Below are 22,738 nucleotides of genomic sequence, written 5' to 3'. Positions count from 1 at the left end.
GAATTTAGAGCCTTCATCTGTGTGTCTATCTCACCAAGGGCCGCTGAGGCTCGGTGGCATTGGAGTTCTTGAAGTTTTCAGCGGTGGGGGCAGCATTGGATGCCCAGAGCTGAGGGCATTGCTCACGCAGCACAAGACACTGTACTGCAGCCAGTTTACCTGTCAGGAACTAGTGACAACAAAAAGATAAAAAGTCCGGTTGTGCAGCTACAGTGACTCTATATAATTGATTTATTCTATAGCAGCTGAAATCCGCTCTGGCATCTCTCTACCGCAGCCACCCTTCGACAAGAACTCTCCACCCCAAGGAAGGAAGGTATTTGGGTGTGAAGCATTGCCTCCCCCCATCCCCTGAACACTCAGCAGATGTTGAGATCTCCCACACCCGAACGCAGGGGGCAATCTACACAGCCCCAGTATTGGCGCTGACAGTAGGGGTGAGGGTAGTACGGCAGTACCCCCATAAATCTTTAAGTTACAAAATTCTGATAATTCTGTTCACATGAAGTACTATTCATTTCACTGAGTGCATTTCACTGAGTGTAGGTTAAAAATATATCATTTTAACTCGTGAAGCTTTGGCTCGGGCACATATCAAAGGAGAAAGCCACACAATCCCAAATGTTTTCTAACACACATAAATAAAACCATGCTTTCTTTACTAAGCAAACCTCATATCTCAAAATATGGAATACTGATTACTTTTACCGCATAATATGCTGACTTTTGGGAGCGAAGCTAAAGTCCTGCATGAAATGGCAGCTACACTAAGTTAACACCCTTTCATTTTTGCTTGTTTGCAGCACTTTAAAGACTTTCTTAGAGTTTTTGTTGTTGCTCAAATTGGTGTAATGGCTGACATTTATGTTTCACTAGTCTTCATTGGTAGATTTTGCTCACTAGAAAGTGTCACTGCTACTCATTAAAATATCACTCATAATAACACTGAAATATGAAAATGTCACATAAAGCAATCTGAAACTGCTGAAAGATGGCAACAACCTGATCTCTGCAACCAAAAGTAAGTTTAAACGGGTTCTGCAGTAGCATTTTACCAGGGAAGCACAACTGAAAGCGCCTGGCTCCAGAATAAGGCACTTGTTCACTAAGCCATGCAACGGAGCAAGTTAGCTCGATTTACGTCGCCATTAAAATGAGTATGCCAACGCTTTGTTTATGCTTTTTTTTCTATCGCAGGAAGCTCAGCTGGGACACTTACACACTGCTTACTATCCTCCACATATTATACAAGACTACATAGTTACAAGGAATGTATCAGTGCCTGTGGGTGTAACATGCATGTTCAGTTATAGTGAATTATTGTACGGGTGCACATGTCACATTTGGAAAGTCAATGCCAGGTAGACAATGGTAGGAATTTGTTATGGCCTAATTTACATAATGAATCCATATCTTTGGTGCAATTCTGTTAGCTTACTTTTTGCACTCCACACAATTCCAATACACTCAATACCACACAATTACTATCCACATATTTCCACTACACATCACACCACATAATTCCACTACACAAATCCACACCACCCCACACAATTCCACAACTCACAATTCCACAGCTAACAATTCCAAACACATTCATTCCACTCCAATCCAAAACACATGGATAAAATACATTATCATTTACAATGCCAATACCTCAAACTCTAACAAATGCGAGACCAATTTGCATTGCAAATGCTTGTTTACCTTTATCTTTCCTTTAATTCCATTTGCTTTTATGTAATTGTTTCTTGTTTCATTCATCTCCTTGTCCATTTTTTTTATAACTACAATCCTTTATTGGAGCTTCCCTTTCTAACGATGACAAAGACCGGCCCTGTGCACAGATCTAAAGTTTGTGGTCGAAGTAGGTAGGATTTGTTGGGAGTTCCCATGCTTTATGTCCCTACGCTGCACTAAAAATCAGTGCGAGCAGTGCTACTTGACAGACTCCGCCGCTGGCGGAACTCCGCAGAGCGCGGCGGTGTTTTTATGGCACTTCGTGGAGTTCCTCTGAGTAAAACTGCTCAAACTCTGCCCAGGCTTACCCAACATACTGAACACTCATGAGGTGGGGAATGCCTCTATGTGCACTCTCTGTGGCTTTGAGATAAAAACAGTTCTTATAAGAAATTTCTGTTGGAGCCCCCACTTCATAAAGTTAAAGAATCATTAAAGCACTTCTCAGCAACGCACGCTTCCTTCAAAAGCACGTGGTTTGTGTACATGACCTCCTTTGTGATAGAGGTCCAGTCTGCCTTTTATCACGTAAACTTGGCTGTCGGCTTCATTCAAACAAATAATAGAAATTGCCATTCCGTCTAGATACAAAATTCAGAACCTCGACTTTGAAGGTGGCATCGCTATCTTTTTCAAGCACATAAACATGTGCTCTACTTTCCCGGCAGCTGACTTACTTGATGCAGAAGCATTAGGCTTCTGTCTAATATTGAAAGCCCAAGAGTCGGTTGGTGGCATTTTGATTTATAGGCCACCTGGACCAGCCGGCCTCTTCTTGAGCGCCCTCAATGAGGCAGTCTCTCATGCACTTCTGCATCTCTCGCATTGTATTATACTAGGCAATTTACACTGGGACTGCCTTATGCATTACATCGGTCTCGCCTTTGGGACCTTACATGTATTTAGCTATGCAGCACATCAGCCTGGGTGCTGAAACATCTACTGTTCTTTAACATGGAGGGAAAGTAAGCACCAAACTGCGTGACACACCAGGTATGGGAACACATAGAGAGAAATGTTGCCTTTCATAAATAAAATCAGGGCCTTCAGTGGTCATATCACTGAAAATACAAGATTTGGAAAAAATATTATTGTCTACGGGTGCTCGTGGAAGACAATTTCTATGGACTGAAATCTAGAGAATGCTAAAGTGATTCTGGTTTTTTACTGACCTCTGCTGGTCGTTTTCTATCAAGAAAGTTGAAAAGAGGCAGTTGCCAGAAAGATTTAAAAAAAAAGTCCTCAACAGAAAGCAATTCTGGTATTTTACTGGCCTCTACTGGTCGTTTTCTATCAAGACAATTAAATGAAGGCAGTTGAACAAGCAGAAAGCAATTCTGGTATTTTACTGACCTCTACTGGTCGTTTTCTATCAAGACAGTTAAATAGAGGCAGTTGAACCGAAAAAAAGTCCCTAAGCGGAAGTAGACAAGTCCTAGGGCTGATCTCCAGAGCCCACAAAGTACATACACATATAAGTATATACTAAAGTATATATGAGAGGGCTCGAATGTTCAGCCTAAAAAGGAGCAGCAGTGCTCTGTAATGGGCCAGCACTGATATCTTTTGTCATTTAAGAAGGTGTCAAAAGGGATGTGACTCCAAATATTCTTTAAAGCCCCCCACCCCAATTTCTAAAAATTACACTGTGGATACGTGCACTCCTTAGTAAGACCTGTCTAATCAGATTAGTATGTTTGACAATCATGTATTTGATTGTGTGTTTAAAACAGTAACATAACTTAACTGCAATGTTTAAATAAGCCTAGACCATATTTAAAACATGCTAATTTAATAGAATAATTGTGAAACATTTTGAGGGGGGCTCCCTGGAATTTGTTTCTCACTGGTGTGGGGGGAGGCGGTGCAGCATTAAAAAGTTTGAAGAGGACTGCCCTAATCTGATTCACACTTTCATTAGAGGGGCTGGAAAGCCAGCCCTTTTCAGCTCGAGACTGTAGGTAAATCCATGCAGTGTTCCATGGCCATTTCTGATTAAGAATCATCATTTTTTTTTAAACGTGATCGATACGTACTAATAACAGTGTTTACTAATGAATGCAGCGCACAATATCAGTAATATGAAGATCAATAACTAAAATATTGAAGCAATAGCATCAGCAGCGAAAACAATGCATGCTAATAATAAATGCTGATACAAATCAGGATAAAGCTCTGCATGCACGCCTTTCTCCCAAGGTTGTGTCTCTGCATCTCCTCACTGGGAGATGAACCCCATCGAGAGATAATCACTATTGTACTTTTTTTTCTTTCCTGCCTTCTGGCTCATTTATCCGTCACAGGGGCTGATGCTTTTCCATCAGCATGCATATTTTCTCTCTTTTCAGAAGCTCTCAGAAAGGCTCAGAAATATTAGATCCAAGCATGCGCGGAAACTTGACCCCGATTTCTCAAATAATGAGAGATGTTACCCACTGATCTTTGCTGAAGGTGTCTTTACCCGCGGAGCTATCTTATCCGAACTTAATTTTCCAATGTTCAGATTTCTCTATCTCTGCAGCAGTCCGATAAATCCAATGAACGCTTTATTTTACTGGGTTTCAAAATTTTGACCTGCAGTTTACACCTTGACCTCTGAAGCAGGCGCCTTACTTTCTGAACATTCTCTCTGTTACTGAGGGCCCCTGGCCTGTGACCTACAAGGTCACACAAACACACAGCTCTGCAGCTTGCACATCATTCCAGTTAATTACTTATTGTAATTGAAACTTTAATTCAAATGTAGATCTCTGGAAGACAGACATTAACTCACTGAGCTATCTCACCAACTCTTCCTCCTTGCAATAGGCAGCCAGAAAGAGGATAGTACTGTGCTGGCTGTACACTGTGAAGAACCAGATGCAGAGGAACACAAAATGTAACTCTAATTGCAGTATAGTAAACGTGGCATTGTGGGGAACAAGAGCATGACAGGAGCGCCCCACTACTCAGAAGGCTTAATTCTCCTTCAGTTTACATCCCACAACTGCCATCGCCCGTCACAGGGCTGCCATTGCACATCCCAGGGCTGCCAACGCCCATTGCAGCGCTCCCTGTCCACATTTGTAGGCCATGATGTGCCCATCTCATGGCTTCCAATTAAAATCCCCAAACCTTCAGTCCACATGCCAGTGCCGCGACTGCCCTTCCCGATGCAGGAATGCCCTTCCCTGTGCCTGATCCACATTCCCTGATTCCAGTTGTGCAGCCACGCACTGCTTGCTGCTTGTTGGGAACTCTCAACGGCCACTGGTGACGAATCTTAAGCTCAAATAGGCGAATTAAAAGACTGGATGTTCCGAAGCAGCCAGCTACGTCAAATTGCATTTAGACAAAACAAAGAGCACAAATCATTTATGCGTTTGTTTTGCAATGGTTTGAGCAAATGAATCCAACATGCATTAAACCTCCTACTGCAAACCTATCATTCGTAATGTAAACATATCAGCTGTTATATCATACAAGGCGTGCAAGTATAAATAAAAAATAAAACAAACATTGACAAAGCCGATAGATCTTGCATTGGCGAAACCTATTGGCTTTGTCAATGCTTGTTGTTTTGAGACGATCAGCAATTGTGTATGTTTTTAGTCTATCATTCCAAAGATCAGTATCTATACCTCTTGGTCCCATTATCTATCTTACATGGCCAAAGTATGTGTCTTCTGTGCTTAGTGTCTGTGTACTCTTATTTCCTATGTCTATACCACCCCTCCTCCCCCCCTCTGTTGTGTTTTTTTCCAGTTTAGGTGTTGCTGTAGCAGAGTATCTTTGCGGGTCCATAGTGGCCATGGATTTTCATAACTTTGATGCAATATTTCAAGGCAGCTGAAGTTCTTGCATTCGAATTACCCATATGTTAAATCACACGGGTTCACTCTGCTAATGGATGCCATTTCATTAGTGTCCTGGGCTCGCAACGAGCTGCACCACAGGTTTCAGGAATGCTTTACAGAGAAAATAATCGCGTGGCATCACTAGAAATACAAACAATATTATTATTTTAATGAATTCATATTTTTATAAATTAAGATTTTTTTAGAGCTCACTACAGTTGCACTGGCCAAAAAGTTTAATATGTATTTCTAAAGCACAAATCTAGTCCGGGAGCAAAGAAATGCAGACGTGTTGGAGAGCCACAAGTTACGACTCAGACTCGTGTTTTAGTGGTTCAAACACTAAGATTTAAACGGTGATCAGAATACCTGGCCCTTCTGAAGTGTCAGTAATTTCGCTTCGGAAGGATAGCAGAAGGATAGAAGAGGAAAAAAGGTTTGTATTTATATAGCGCTTGTTACCCCTGATGGGGTGTTGAAGCACGCTACTCCGGAAACCCATCAAGGATTAGTGGTGAATTAATATGGTGAAATATGAAAGTAATTTGAGTGGTGGATATTAGTCAGTTATTTGGAGTGAGAAGGATAGCAGAGGAATAGAAGGGGAAGAAAGGTTTGCATTCATATAGCACCTGTTGCGCTTGATGGGTGTTGAAGCGCTTTTATGGCGAGTAGCATGCTACTCCGGAACCCATAAGGGATTAGGCGTTGAAAAGTAGTATAGTGAAATATGAAGTAATTTGAGTGGTGGATATGTTATTCAGTTATTTGGATAGAGAAGGGTAGGTGGTGGGATAGAAGAGGGAAAGAGGTTTGTATTTCTATAGCGCTTGCTACCCCTGATAGGGTTTTGAAGCGCCTGTTTGGTGAGTAGCACGCTACTCTAGAATCCATTAAGGAGTCGTGGTGAATTAGTATGGTGAAACATGAAATTAATTTGAGTGGTGGATATGTTAGTCAGTTATTTGGATTGAGAAGTGTTGGGGAGGGGTAGAAAAGGGAAAAAACGTTTGCATTTATACAGCATAACCCTGATGAGGCGTTGAAACGCTTTATTGGCGAGTAGCAGGCTACTTGGAACCCATAAAGGATTAGTGGTGAGTTAGTATAGTGGAATATGGAATTTGAGAAGTGAACATGTTAGTCTGTTATTTTGATTGAAAAGGATGGTGGAGGGATAGAAGAGTAAAGGATTTTTAAAAAAAATGTTTTTTTTTTTTTTTAGGTCTTAGCAGTATGAGGAGGCTTTTGGATGAGTAAAAAGGGTTTTTAGAGGCGAAGAGTCAGAGGGAAGAGTTTAGAGAGGTTTGTTTTGGGGGATCGGTATAGTAAAACAGGTGTCAGATGATGCAAGGAGGGGTAGAGTAGGAGAGAGTTTAGAAAGGGTTATTTTGGGGATCATAGTAGTGGTATGGGGTTTGGGATAAATGAGAGAGTAGATGTATAGGGTGAGAGATAGGGAAGTGCATTGGAAATGCCAAATTAGAAAAAAAGTAATAAATATATAGATCCATAAGTACATTGAAAGTATATAGATGCATAAAGGAGGCAAGTATATGTAGATTAAAGATATTGATAGAGGTACAGGATGAGAAATAGGGCAGTGCATTGGATATGCTTTTTCAGGAGAAAAATAACAGACACACAGATCCAAGTACCTGGGGGTACATAGTTGCACAATGTAAGCAAGTGCATGTAGACCAAAGATGATTCTTTTTTTTTTAAACATAATTATTGTACATGTTTACACAAAGCAATACACAACGATAGGTACATATCTATAGTGAAAATAAATGCTTATATACAGAGGGATATGCTGTAAATTTCTGTTTGCGTATGGTGCTTATGTGGGGAAGAGCCAATTCTTGAGTAGTTTTCTGAAGAGAAGGTGGTTGTCGTGGATCTTATGTTGGGGGGTAAAGAGTTCCATACTTTGGCTGCTTGAACAGAGAAGGATGTGCCACACATGTTTTCTTTCTTGCATCTTGGGATTTTGAGGCGAGATGCCCCTTTAGAGTGGAGGTTCCTTTGTTGAATGTGTTTGGTGATATTATTCCTGATGAAGAGCGGTTCCATTCCATGTATTGCTTTGTGGGTGATACAAAGCAGCTTGAACGTGGATCTTCTGGCAACCGGTAACCAATGCAGGGGTTTCAAGGCAGGTGAGATGGGATCTCGCGGTTTTAATGTGCAAGAGTAGTCTGGCAGCTGAGTTTTGAATCCGTTGTAGTCTTTTCATGGTTGTTAAAGGTGATCCGTAGTAGAGGCTATTGGCGTAATCGAGTTTAGACAGAACAAGGGAGATGGTAGCTTGGACTTTTTGTGGAAATCCCAAATGAGGGAAAATTCGTCGCAGCATTTTTGTAGTGACAAAGCTTGATCTTGCTAGTTTGTCCATTCATCGAGTCCATGGTTATTCCAAGGTTTCTTACTTCCTTCAATACTTTAGGCAGTGATCCCAATTCATCAGGCCAGGCGACAAGCGGGTCATAATGTTTCCAATCTCCACACGTGAGTATTTCCGTTTTGGATGCATTCAATTTGAGATGGCTCCAAGTCATCCACTGATCCACGGCTCTGAGACAACTGCAAACTGGGGATTTTCCGATTTCTTTGGGGCATTCAAGTTGAAGGAGTATTTGCGTATCATCTGCATAGTTATAGCACGTGAGGTGAAATTGATTGATCAGTTCCGGTAATGACTTCATGTAGATGTTGAAAAGCATGGGCGAGATGATAGAGCCTTGAGGGACCCCTGCTTTTGTGGAGTATGGTTTGGACGAGAAAGGTGGGGTGTGGATGACATTAGTTCTGTTTCGAAGGTAGGGCGCAATCCAGTCTAGAGCAGTTCCCTCTATGCCGGCTTCATAGAGTCTTTGTTTCAGAGTGTCATGGTCAAGCGTGTCAAAGGCAGAAGAGAGGTCCAAGAGGAGTAGCACAGCAACCCCGTTGCGGTCTACTGTATTCTTCAGGTCATCCCAGATGGCAAGGAGGGCATATTCAGTGCCTCTTCCCGGACGGAATCCTGTTTGGAAGTCCGAAAGTATGTAATTCTCTTCAATGAATTGTGACATCTGGGCGAACGCTACTCTTTCTATCAGTTTGCCCAGGAAAGGTTAATTTGTAATGGGTCTGTAGTTGTCAGGGTTCAGCGGGTCCAAGTTTGTTTTCTTCAGTAAAGGGCGGATGTGTGAATTTTTGAGTTCTTCTGGAAATATTCTGGTAGTTAAGGAATCGTTGATGATTCTTCTTACTGGAGTGGCAGCAGAGGTTGTTAAAAGAATGGTCTTGAAAGTTTGTGGTGGACAGGGGTCAGAAGGGCTGCCGGCAGGCCTGCTTGTTTTGACCAGGTCCATAAATTCATCATGTGAGATGTGTTGGAAGGAACAGAGAGGCTGGGTTAGAGTAAATGTAGTTTCAGAATTCAGGCAAGTACCTGGACTGAAATCATGACTAAATCATGAGGTGTATAGGGAAGTGGTGGACCTGGCCCTTTTTGCAGGGTCACCCCAAAACCTTTTTTTTGCCTTCCTACTGTTTGCTGGATTTGTTTTGTTGGCTTTAGGACTCTGCACACTTTACCCCTGCTAACCAGTGCTAAAGTGCTTGTGCTCTCTCCTTAAAACATGTTGGTTTGGCTTACATCCAATTGGCATAGTTAAATTACTTGGAAGTCCCTCGTAAAGTGACACTGCCTGTGACCAGGTCCCGTAAATTAAATGCTACTAGTAGACCTGCAGCACTGGTTGTTCCACCCACTTAGGTAGCCCTTCAGGTATGTCTCAGACCTGCCCTTGCAGAGCCTGATTGTGCAGTTTTAAACTACCATTTTGACCTGGCAAAAGAAACCTTTTGCCAGCTCAAACCTTCATTTTTATATATAATTCACCCCTATGGTAGGCGCTGTAGAGCACAGAGGGCAGAGTGCACTGTATTTAAAAATTATGACACGTACTTTTAAGTTTAACATGCCATAGTAAAGAAAATCTCTTAAATTAGTTTTTCACTACTGCAAGGCATGTCTCTCCCACATGAAAATATTGGAGTTCCCTTCTTACATTCTGTGAGTGTAATTTCCAAATAGGGAGATGTTAAACTTGTCATCCTTAGTGTGGTTGCCCCAGACATTTTGCCTCTACCTCCTGCATTTTCGACTGTGTACTGGATGTCGTTTTTGCTGGCTTAGATATTTTGGGCACTTTGCCACTGGTGATCAGTGTCAAAGTGCAAATGCTAGTTTAACAACAAGAGAGGGAGGGAAATTTTATTTGGAGCCACTCTTAGTCCCCCAGGGCTGGTATAGATAAACAAAGAAAGAGTGTGTCCGTCAGAATTGGACCAGTGCTAAGGTATTTCAAAAAGCACGGGGGTAAATCACTATGTTTTTAGAAGAACCCTCACTCACCAGCCTAGCTGGTGACATGCTTCATCATTGGGTTCCCACCGGAGAGACCGAATGTCTCCCCGGTGTGCTACAACGCCTGATTTACAGCGGAGCTGGATTTTTTGTGAGTGAAGACAGTGCAGTCAGTGATGGTGCAGGTTAAAATGGGTCACAATTTAAACCAATAAACGACTTTAATAGTGGTCAACTGGACACAGTTTAAAAAATATAGTGTGGTGGACGTAAGAACTCTGGTAGTAAGTTGACCAGCTACGTCCTAGAAAAGGTGCAATATAAACAAAGTGGTCGACATGTTTCTGCTTCTTACGATATTACATGAAGCATTCTTCAGGACCTAGTGTTGGACCACCACGGCGGTATACGCTCGCTAAGGCGTATCCTGACCTGTGGGGTCTGGAACCGCTAGAACTTACGGTTGAAGTAAAATAACCCTTCAGGATTTCTGAGAGCTTTCGGTTCTGTTGGAGCAAAGCAGAGGTGATAGGGAAAAACAAAACAAACAGTGATTCACAAAATACATAAATATTCACAGAGAACAGACCATGGACACTCAAACAAATTTGTGAATGAACTTCGTGCTCACAAACGGTGAATTTCCATAAAACCTGGAACACTGGGAATTAACGTTCGTCTCAGCCCGTGCCGGTGTTGTGAATTTCTCGTAGTGCTAACTAGCACTAGACAATTGTGCCAAATAGTGCTGCACCCTAGTAAGAGATAATTGCAACTAGGGTGAACTTTCACGTGAGGTGCACTCAAGGTACGAAAAACTTCTGGCCATCAAACTCTTAATCAGCATTATACTCCAGTTGACTATGGGAGGCCAAATGAATTAGACAAAAAAAGGGAAAGAAACGCTTGGCTTTGTAAATGGAGACGTGAGGCATTATCAGACTGATTTGGTGAGCACCCACACGGAACCACAAGGTTGGTAATTAGGTGCTTACGTGATGTTGAACTCAACGTCACTGCATGGGTCCGGGTGGGGGGCGGGACCTATAGTCACACACTAAACAGAAAATGGAAAGTAAGTCACTTACGAGTAGAGGTGAGGCGAGATTGAGGCAAAGGAGGACCTCTACTTACTACGCCAAAGTCGCCAGCCCACGAGCAACCTATTCGGTCCACCTTCGGACTCGGATGTTGACGTCCGGGCCGGGAGTGGTACGGAAATAGGGAATGCTCTTCCGGTGAAAAAACATAGCGTCATCACGCCTGTCACGTGGTGCGCTAAAAGCGGAAGTGGAAGACTAGACCGCTACGGTCGCTTCCCATATACAGTGTATTGCGTAGTTACAAGGGTTTCTAAGGAAACCACAAAGCACCAAGAGGCTTACTCGACCCGTTTGTTAAAGAGATGCCGATTATATGGGATTAATAATGTGTCATATGTAGGGAAATGGACCTCGTTGTTTTGATGATCCTTCCTCTAACCAAGTGTTGGTGCGCGTAAATACGGACCATTGCAAATGCTCCCTCTGTAAATTGTGATTATGATTGTTCATCCATGATTGCCATATATGATTTACTGATAAGTCCCTAGTAAAGTGCACTATGGGTGCCCAGGGCCTGTAAATCAAATGCTACTAGAAGGCCTGCAGCACTGGTTATGCCACCCACACCAGTAGCCTTTCAAATGTCTGTATGCACAGTCTTAGAGTGCCATGTCGACCTGGCAAGTGCACCCACCTGCCAGACCTTAATCTTCCCTTTTCTAACATGTTAAGTCAGCCCTAAGGTAGGCCCAAGATAACCCCAGGGGCAGGTAGCAGTGTATGTTAAAGGTGGGACATGTACTGCTGTGTTTTACATGACCTGATAGTTTTCACTATTGCAAGGACTAGCCCTCCCATGGGCTATCTTTGGGCTGTACTGTAACATTTTACATTTGTAACTTTCAATTGGGAAAAGCTAGAGATATGGGGGCAGATCTACAAGAAACTAATGCAGTGCGATGTAGCAAGTCATTTTGCTGCGCCGCGCTGCGTTAGTTTTGAAGCACAGGGATGAGACATATTTACAACAATATGTTGCAGCTCTATGCTTCCCCCTGCACTGGTGCACAAACTGCAGCCATGCGCCGGCACCTTGCACCATGGTGCAAAGATGCCTGCATTATGGGGAGATTGTTTTTGTGCAGGAAGGGGCACCTTCCTGCACAAAAACAATCAATTGAGGTGATTTCCTCTTCAGTTCAGTTCAAATAGCTTTATTCGACAACATGTATCATAAAAGCATCATTTGACATCTATACAATAAAACAGTATCTGTTCAGTGATAAAAAGATTTTACAATACAGAAAGTCGTTTAAAAGTATCTTGACCTAAAATTAGTAGCAGCATGTTTGAATAAAAAGCATAAAACAAGTTTCATAAAAGACTTAAGTCTAGGACACTATATACATAAAGGGGCCTAATCTATCACGGTAATCAATTTATAAAGTGATATCTCTATCATAAGCAGTGTTCAGAAGTTATAGAACAGGCCGATATAATATATGGTCTAGTCACAGATAATGAGACGTAAATATCTACATTGGAGTCGCACCTCGTATGGCTCTGATTCTAATTAACCAAGCTTGGCCTAAAAACTTGGCCACTCCACATGAAAACAGAACACTGGGATCAGATTAAAAAATTCGCAGAGCAAACCGGTGATGGCGGGTGCCCATATCCCTGCCTATTGGTTTTAGCCATTTGCTCCTAGCTTTATTATAAGCAGGGCAAGCAAACAGGACATGAGCAACACACTCCACCGGAGCTTCACAGCACGGGTAGCTCTCTGTCATGTTCTGTAGAATGCAGCACGCATTAAAAGAGGAAAAAAACGAGGAGAAATGAAAATATTTCTCCTTGTTGCACCTCGCTACGCCACCCCTGGGTGGCATAGCATGCAGACGCATTTCCAGATTTACGATTTCTCGTAAATCTGGAAATGCATCAGTGGACATGGGTGTTGTGTGGGAACACCCACAGCAACACCCATGTCGCGCCCTTAACACGCAAAGTGTTGCGTGAACAGGGGCGATATTTACAAGCACAGGTTAAGTCGCGCGGAGTGACTTTACCTGTTCTTGCAAATATCACTCTCAAGTAGGAGCCACTCTTGAGTCAGCTCACAATAACAAATAATCAATACAAATACAAAAAGTGCACCAACCCAGTCACCTCAGAGCAGTTTAAAAAAAAATATGGGCATATATTTTATTTTACATATATATACAAACAGCACAGTAAAAAACCATCACATGATTCAGAAGAGTCAAAGAAAAAGGAAGAGAGGATTGCTCCAGAGGGAACATGAAAGAGTTTGGTGCTCAAGTGAAAAGAGCCGGCATGTGTGTGCTGGCCTCCTGTTCTGAAGTCTCAGGGACACAAAGACTTCACAACCAGCTTCCTTGAACTCCACTGCTGAGAGTTCTGACCTGCCAGGAGGTGCCTATTCCAGCTCTGGGCCGCTGGAGGTTATTCCTGTTGCTGGTAGCTGAAAGAGATGAAAAAACCAAGAAAATAGATGCATTGCCCATCAGCGCCTGTTTTTCTGATGCAGCACAGCAGAGCTGAAGAAATTTCCACTCTCTGTGGCCGTGCGGCTGAAGAATCGACAGATCGCCTGCCTGCAGCTAAAAAATCAGCCTCACCCTGAGTCCTCTGCACCCATCTCCGAAGTCTGAGACCAACGCACCCACCGACTCAAAGGCAGGTTCAGTTGTGCGACTGAAAGAATCGACGCATGGTGGGAACGTGGCGGAAGAAATCGATGCATTGACTGTTTGCCGCATTGGCCTCCAGCGTGTCCCAGATTTCCACGCATCGCACCTGTGGAGCAAGTTTTCCGACGTATCACCTGCAGACCAGAACCGCCTTGGAATCGACACAGTACTTCCCACTACAGTTCAGATTCAACCATCACTTCTTCTGTGTGCAGCAGAACTGTTATATTGCCTCCCCAAGGACTCGGGAACTGACACATCGCTGTTTTTTTTTATGCTTCCCTTCTCTGCTGCTGTTTGGCCTCATGACGTTTGACGCACCTAAAGGTACACTATGCAAAATCACGCATCCATAGATTTCTATGGACAGAATTGCTTGAAACCTTTTAGTTTGAATTGTGTTTGTTGGATTTTTGTCGTTTTGCTCTTGTTTGGTTTAGATAAAGATACTTTATTTTTCTAAACCAGTGTGGTGTCCATTTGTAGTGTTTTCACTGTGTGTCTGGGTGCAAATATTTCCACATTGCCTTTGGGATAAGCCTGTCTGCTCGTGCCAAGCTACCAAGGGGGTGAGCAGGGCTTATCTACAGTGTGCAACTCCCTTATCCTGACTGGAAGCAAGGGGCCCTTCTTGGACAATGTGCATACCTCTACCAACTCAAGACCCCATTTTTAACAGGAGAGCTAACCAGTTCATGTTTTGTGTCTCTGGAATCTTAATTTAAAACCTGAACTTTTAATGAAGTTAGATTTTAAATTGCAATTCTGGAAATACCACTTTTAGAAAGTTGGCGTGTTCTTGCCCTAGCCATTTGGGTTCTGTAGCCTGTCTCTTTGTGAAATTCAGCGTGAACCTCCGGCACCCCGTCTCTTTGCACAGCAGCACTGGCAGCCCTCCGGGGACGGCCAGTGCGAACCTTTAGCCTGCCAGTTTGCGAAGCCTGGCCTTCTCATGACACCATGCAGACTGCCGCCCGGGATGCTCTTCTTGCTCCTCGTGACCCTCTACCCAAAGTGAATGGGACTCTTGGCACAAAACCTGAGAAGATAAAACTTCAGCTCAACTAATCTGGGACTGTGACTCATTTGCGCTTCATCTCAGTCCGCCTGAAATACTGACTTTGACCTGGTCCAGCGCGACCAGGTTGCAGTAGTTGTCTCTTTAGGCGCAATATTGCAGTTTATTCTTAACAAATTAATAACTCTGATTCTATTAATTGGATTATATTGATTGATCGGAACTGTACCTAGTGATAAATACATTGATTAAACACTCTGAAAATAAGGGAACCAAAAGCTGTCAAGCTTTTTTTGACACTATAGTCCAACACTTTTGCAAAAAAACTGTGTCAAATGTATAATCTATTCGAAGGCCTCATTTCTCCCCCTTCTAAAGAAACCAAATCTGGATCCTGGGGATCTGGCTAACTACCGCCCTATCTCCAGGGTACCATTTCCAGCAAAAATCATCGAGAAAATTATGAACACCCAACTGGCTGAGTTCACTCAAGAGAACTACCTTCTAGAGCCAACCCAGTTTGGGTTTAGGCCTGACCATAGTACAGAGACCACCCTGATAAAGGCCACCGATGAGCTTAAGACCATCTTTGTAAAGGGAGGCATGGCAACCCTGGTCCTTCTAGATCTATTGGCGGCCTCGATATAGTGGACCATACCATCTTGGTCCAACATCTGTAGACATTGGGCATAAAAAATACAGCACTGGAACTTCTGGAATCTTTTTGAAGGGAAGCGAATATACAGTGATGATGGACAGCTTCATTTCTAACACCTTCTCCCTCCTGTGTGGGGTCCCGCAGGGGGTCCTCACTCGGGCCAACACTTTTTAATCTATACGTCACAGAAGTGGCCTCTCTAATTCGATTGTTTCGTTTCTCTCTCACCTCCTACGCAGATGATACACAAATTGTGTTGTCAGCCTTCAACGATGTAAACCACACAAGCTCTCAGCTACACAATTGCATGAGAAAAATTGGTGTCTGGATGGGCAATCACCATCTGAAATTCAAAACTCTATGCATTGCATGTAAGGCCTTGCATGACACTGGCCCTGAATTTCTAAAACAGGATTTCTCATGGTACGAACCTAACAGAAACCTCAGATCAAAGGGAACAACAAAGATAATGCCTGTAGATTTAAGAAAGCAAAATGGGGAGGAGGCAGCTTCATCTCTAGAGAGACTAAACACTGGAACCTCTTTTTTTTTTTTAACCAGATTTTATTGGGTTTTCAAACAATCATAGCATACATTATTTTCCATCAATGTTATGCATGTACAATTAGGCATATACCCTCTGGCACACTCTAATCTTAATACTAAGAAATATACCCCCTTCCTCTCTTGAGTTGCAGTCGGTTCCAAATGAATGTTTCGGCAGGCATTGCACGCTTTCCTTGATTCTAGATGTTAAAGTGCATATGTTGATATAATGGCATCCTCTAGTCAACCTGTCCCTGGTCTGCCAATTCACTTTCCCCCCTCTTTTCGGTCTGGTGCCACAGGCTGCGGGGATTCCACTCTACTGGATCCATGCTCGAGCACAGGATGGGCCTGTCTGGTCTGGTGTTGCAATGGTTCTCGTCTTTCCTCCATCACAGATCCCAAAGAGTGAAGGCAAATCACTCTCTTCCGCAGCCATCTCCAGTATCCATGGGTGTCCCCCAAGGGTTTGCCCTATCTTCCATACTCTTCAACTTGTTCTTGGAACCACTAGCTAGTGCACTAAATTCCATGGACATTCTCTTCCATATGTATGCAAATGACACCCAACTCTATCTGAAAATCTCCTCCCTGGATAACATCACCTCACTCAACACTACACTACTGACTACTCAAAACTGGTTAACTGTGAACCACCTCCTGCTCAACACCTCCAAAACAGAATTCCTTCAAATCTCTATTCCAAATTACGCCCCTAAGCTAGACCTCTGGATGAATCACCTCACGCCTTCAACTGCTCCCCCCTCATTATCGATTCAGCTAAATCCCTCGGAATCAGTCTGGACAAACACTTGAACATGAAGACTCATATTCGCAAAGTATGCAAGGGAGCTAACCACCTGTTGAGGATAATCAGGAAGCTCAAACCTTTCCTCCCACAAGCTGACTTCAAATAAGTGGTCCAAGCACTTGTTTTGCCAAGACTTGACTATGGCAGTGTGTAGTAGCCTGTGTTGTATGTATCTGGTTACTTACTCCCTGGCTGCTCAGGATCACATAAGATGTCACAGAAGCAGGAATAGGCAGTCCTTCAGCTCAAAGAAGTACGAGCAGACAGGGGCTGTCCGGTGAAAAGGACACTGGTGGGGCGGACAAGCCTTGTACTTCAGACTGGAGGTTTTCTTTTTAGATTCTGTAGGTTTCCTTAAGAGATTTCTGGCTTCAGAGTTCTTTTGAAAAACACTCGTATGTTCGTTTCAAGAATCGTCACCAAAAATCTGAGTAAGTAACCAGATACATAAAACAAAGGTTACTACACAGTGCTCTGCTCTGTGGTCTCCCCAAATATACCTTGGACCCACTAAGGGCCTCATTGAATGCGGCGGCCAGACTGGTTACAGGTACCAAAAGAAATGAGCACATCTCTCCAGTCTTAAAATCCCTAAATTGGCTGCCCTACGAAGTGAGAATACAGCTAAAGATTGCTTGCCTATCTCACAAAGCCCTACATTTCAAAACCCCCAGTTATCTTGCGCAAAACTGGTACTACCCGGAGGGGCTAGACCCCCTAGGAGTGCTTACTCTCTCCTCCTGAAACCTCAGATCTTTCGCAAAAGGAGAACATGCCACCGAGCTTTCTCCGGCTCAGCTCCAAAGATCTGGAACTCCCTCCCACCGGAAATACGTAGAATCTCCTCCAAGGATGCCTTCAAATTGGAAGTAAAAAGATTCCTTATGAACAAGTTCTTGCCTTAATAGGCTGTTGGATCGTCTGCTCTAATGCATTGGACTTACACCTTTAAGCCCTTGCGCTGGATGCTATTGCATCTCGATATGTACCAGTTATGTTCTTAATGTTCTGCTGATCCCGTGTGCGTGTAACCGTTCTTGTCCTGTGAGTTCTATTTTGATACATGATTTTGTCTGTATTCCTATTTGACACATGTACTGCAACTGTTACCTTCCTTTCCCCACAACTGTAAAGCGCTCTGATATCCATCGGGATCATGTTCGCCCTATATAAAACTTTATAAATAAATAAATAAATGCTCATTAGCTGTTATTTCTCCCACTAGGTACTCCCATGCTCTTGCTCGGTCTCAGTTACCTATACCCCACCTTGCTTCTCCAAGAGTCTTCCTTCAGCCCGCCCATTTTTCTAATTCCTTTTTCCATGGTCCCTCCTGCGGTCCCCCTGGAGTTTTCCAGTTTCTAGCTGTCTCATATTTGCGAGATCTTGGAATTTCCCGGTCGTCTTGTTTTTGGGCATGTGTGGGAACCACCCGAGCAGGTACTGGTCTGGGGTTTGCGGCAAGTCCTTGTCTATGGTGTTGCATATTTTGTGTCGTACCTCCTCCCAAAATGTATGCAAGGTAGGGCAGTCCCAAAACATGTGCAGAATGTGGGCTTCTCCCTCCCCGCACCTAGGGCATACTTTCGAGTCTATTCCAAAGTGCTGCCTTATTCAGGACAGGGTAAGATATGTTCTGCGGAGCATGTAGTAGTTCATTAGTTAGAACCGCGTGCTTCTGGACGCCTTCGGGGTTCTTTCCACTATCATATTCCAGTGTTTCTCCAGGATCTGTCTTCCCAGGTCCTCCTCCCATTGCGCTCACAAGCGGTCTAACGGTCTTTGTATGTATGTCCTACTTGATCGCTAAGTAAAGGCAGGAAATTGTTTTGGTCGTTCTCGCCGAGAATGCGACGTACCAGCATCCCGCGAGCGCTCGGGGTTCTGCGCTGCCCATGCTCCAGTGCATCCTTATCCTCCGCGTGAGGGCTCTATGCTTTAGGGACTAACCTCTGGGTAAGTCATATTCCGTTCGGAGCTCTTCGAAAGGGAGCAGTTCTGAGTCCAGACCTGCCTCTTCCCAATCCTCCAGGCCCGCCCAGTGTTCCCCCTGTGGGAAGCAGTGAAGTAGAGCTATGGGTAGGTCCAGAGAATAGGATATGCTAACACCCACTCGCTTCAGATACCGAGCCCAACAATGCGTCACCACCCTAGTTTCTGCTGTGTCTCCCGACGAGTTCATCTGTAATCTCAGTAGTATTTTTGCAAGCGTTGAAGCGTTGGGTTGTTCGGAATGAGGGGGCACTGCTCTCTATCCGGGTTCCTTCCAGCCACCAGCCACTGGATCAGCCAGTACAGTTGAGCTTCTATGTAGTATCCTTCAAAGTCCAGTATTGCTAAACCTCCCTCATCGCTGCATGGGGCGCTGCACCGTGGCCAGCGCTACCCTCCTGCGTCCCATCCCCCAAAGGAAGGACTCAATTGTTGAATCAAGGTCCCTAAATGTAAACACTGGAACCTCTTACCGACAAACATCAGGTCTCCACCTTCTCTGCAGGTATTCAGAAAGCTTCTGAAAACCTGGCTTTTTAATAGTTGAAACACTTAAAGTCTCGCTTATGCTTTCTGCCGAGTCAGCGCCAAGACACCCCAGGGTAAACGAACGCTTAAAAAATGTATTAACATAATATATTATTATCATAGCTCTCATTGCAAGCAATTCTTTATTAATAACTGTTAGAGTACCTGCTGTGTTAGTAGCAAGCCTATCCACTAAGGTTGACAACTTCCTAATTTTAACATTATTTAGTGCTACTCCCACTGAGGCTATTAGTGCTCCAAACATTTTGCTGAATATCTGCTCAAAGCCTCGTCTACTTCTTTTAACGTAGCAATTTAGTTGCTGATCTATATCATTAGTATGATGAGATCCTTCGAAAAATTAAAGCTGCATAATAACTAGCTACGCAATTGTGTGGCAACTGGACGTAAGCTGATGTACCACACACAAAATATATACCCTTGATACTTATCTCTAATTCAGCAAAACCCTAACTCATACTAACTATACTAACATTCGGTCCAACCCACTTCCTTGACGGTCTCCTTCCTAGACAGTCTCATCTTGTGTTATTATCATACATAAAGCTCAGTTTTTGGTGAAATCAACACTCAACCTTGGGGGCGTATCCTCTAGATTTTCTGTACTTTCCACCAGTTTGTTCCGTTTTCAATCCCTCACTATCTTTCTCTTTATCTTGCCTTATTCTTTCTTTCAATTTGCCTATGAAAATTCTCTCATCTTTACTTATTTTGCAAGTTAGGTCATGCTTGCCTTGTTGAGTAGTGCTTATGGAAGTCACAGGGGTAAAGAATTTCATTTTATACTCATACTGATACCTTTAAAAAAAGATTTAGAAAAACGTTTAGTTGTCCACAAATTCATATTTGAATGAATGGTACATTTTCTAAAGGGTTTTCATAATCAGTGGAAAACAGTTTAGCCTCTTCGTTTCTAGGCCTTCCCCTGTGCCAAGCCTTTTTTTGGCTATTTGAGGTAGTTCACGTTTAGGCCCCTGTAACTTTTTGTACATATCCTCATCAAATTTGCATCCTTTTCTTCCAACACCCTGAGGATTAGCTAGGTACCCAGGATTTGTGGATTCCCCTGGAGGGGGCTCAGACATTAGTCAAAATACAGCTACATAATTTAAAAAAAGAAATGGGGAAAAAAGTCCTGCGGTAGAAAGCGTCTGTTTTATCCACTGCGAATAGTATCAACAAAGGGTTTGTGGTGCTGAAATCACCCTCTTCCCAGCTTTTAGGGACAGGCAGACTTTTGTCAGAATACCAAACTTTTATGCACAATTTTGACATTTTATTGGGGCCTACCCTATTTTTACTTTTTTTTTGTGCTTTCAACTTCCTTTCAGTTAGAGGTAGAAATGGGTATGAAAGCAATAATGGATCCCGGAAAACTATACATTTATTGAAAAGTAGACAAAATTCTGAATTCAGCAAAGAGGTCATTTGTGTAGATCCTTAAAGGTGTTCCTATGGAAACTAACAGTTAAAATATTGAAATTGAGTTGAAAAAAACCAGCCATTTGTGCCAACATTTTCACCTCTATGGTTGAGTTTTAAAAGCAATATACTGTTACGACCGCTGGACCCATCTAGTTGTGGTGATATATAGGACTTGTTGGTTCACCAAGAACCTGAGGTACCCAGATCCAATAACTGAGCTGCACCTTGCAATGGGTTTTCATTGTATACCTGGTATATATCAATTCATTTGGTAAAGTAAAGAATGAAAAATAGGTATCAAGGACACCTACGTATTTCTGAAATGGGAACAAAATATTGGGTTTAGAAGCAGTACTTATTTGCACATCTCCTAAATTGTGGGTACCCATACTAGCATGATAATTACACATTGTCTTACATTAGAAAGGCAGAAATGCATAGAAAGTCAATTGGTAATAACACATGTTCTACAATTCTGTGTTCTCCCAAGTCTCCTGATAAAAATTGTACCCAATTTTGTGGGTAGGCCTAGTGCCCGTGACGGGAAATGGCCCAAAACTCAATCAATCAATCAATCAATCATAGACATTTGTATAGCGCACTGCTCACCCGGAGGGTCTCAAGGCGCTGGGGGGGGGGGGGGGGGGAACGCTACTGCTCGAACAGCCAGGTCTTGAGTTGCTTCCTGAAGGCGAGATGGTCTTGCGTTGTCCTGAGGTGGATGAGGAGGGAGTTCCATGTCTTGGCTGCCAGGTAGGAGAAGGATCTTCCTACGGCGGTGGCTCTGCGGATGCGGGGGACGGTGGCGAGAGCGAGGCTGGCGGAGCGGAGCTGGCAGGTGGGCTTGTGGAAGGTCAGGCAGCTGTTGAGGAACTTGGGGCCCAGGTCGTGGAGGGCCTTGTGTGCGTGGGTGAGGAGTCGGAACGTGATTCTTTTGTTGACGGGGAGCCAGTGCAGGTCTCTCAGGTGTCCGGAGATGTGGCTGTGTCGGGGGATGTCCAGGATGAGTCGTGCTGAGGCGTTCTGGATCCGTTGGAGTTTCTTCTGGAGTTTGGCGGCGGTGCCGGCGTAGAGGGCGTTCCTGTAGTGCAGCCGACTGGTGACGATGGCCTGGGTGACCGTCTTCCTGGTCTCGGTGGGGATCCACCGGAAGATCTTTCGAAGCATGCGCAGGGTGTTGAAGCATGAAGACGAGACGGCGTTGACTTGTCTGGTCATCGAGAGGGAGGAGTCCAGGATGAAGCCTAGGTTGCGTGCGTGGTCCGTTGGCTTGGGGGTGGCTCCCAGGGCGGGGGGCCACCAGGAGTCGTCCCAGGCGGAGGGTGATGATCCCAGGATGAGGACCTCCATCTTGTCTGAGTTCAGTTTCAGGCGGCTGTTCTTCATCCATTCGGCGACGTCTTTCATCCCTTCGTGTAGGCTGGCTCTGGCGGCGTCCGGGTCGCTGGTGAGGGAGAGGATCAGCTGGGTGTCGTCGGCGTAGGTGATGATCTTGAGGTTGTGTTGACATGCGATGGTTGCGAGGGGGCTCATGTAGATGTTGAAGAGGGTGGGGCTGAGCGATGACCCTTGTGGAACGCCGCAGATGACTTCAGTGGCCGCTGACCGGAACGGGGGGAGGCGAACTCTCTGGGTTCTTCCGGCGAGGAATGAGGTGATCCACTCCAGGGCCTTCTCCTGGATGCCGGTGTTGTTCAGGCGCTGTACCAGGGTGCGGTGGCAGACAGTGTCGAACGCTGCGGAGAGGTCCAGGAGGATGAGGGCCGCAGTTTCCCCGTTGTCCATTAGGGATCTGATGTCGTCTGTGGCTGCGATGAGGGCGGTCTCCGTGCTGTGGTTGGCTCGGAAGCCGGATTGCGAGTGGTCGAGGGATCCGTTGGTCTCGAGGAAGGCGGCTAGCTGTCTGTTGACGGTCTTCTCGATGACTTTGGCAGGAAACGGGAGGAGCGAGATGGGGCGGTAGTTCTTGAGGTCGGAGGGGTCTGCAGTTGGTTTCTTCAGCAGGGCACTGATCTCAGCGTGTTTCCAGCACTCCGGGAAGGTGGC

This window comes from Triturus cristatus, chromosome 1_1, assembly GCF_964204655.1.
Source record: "Triturus cristatus chromosome 1_1, aTriCri1.1, whole genome shotgun sequence".
In the NCBI taxonomy this organism is placed as follows: domain Eukaryota; kingdom Metazoa; phylum Chordata; class Amphibia; order Caudata; family Salamandridae; genus Triturus; species Triturus cristatus.
Note: the sequence above shows the minus strand (reverse complement) of the source record.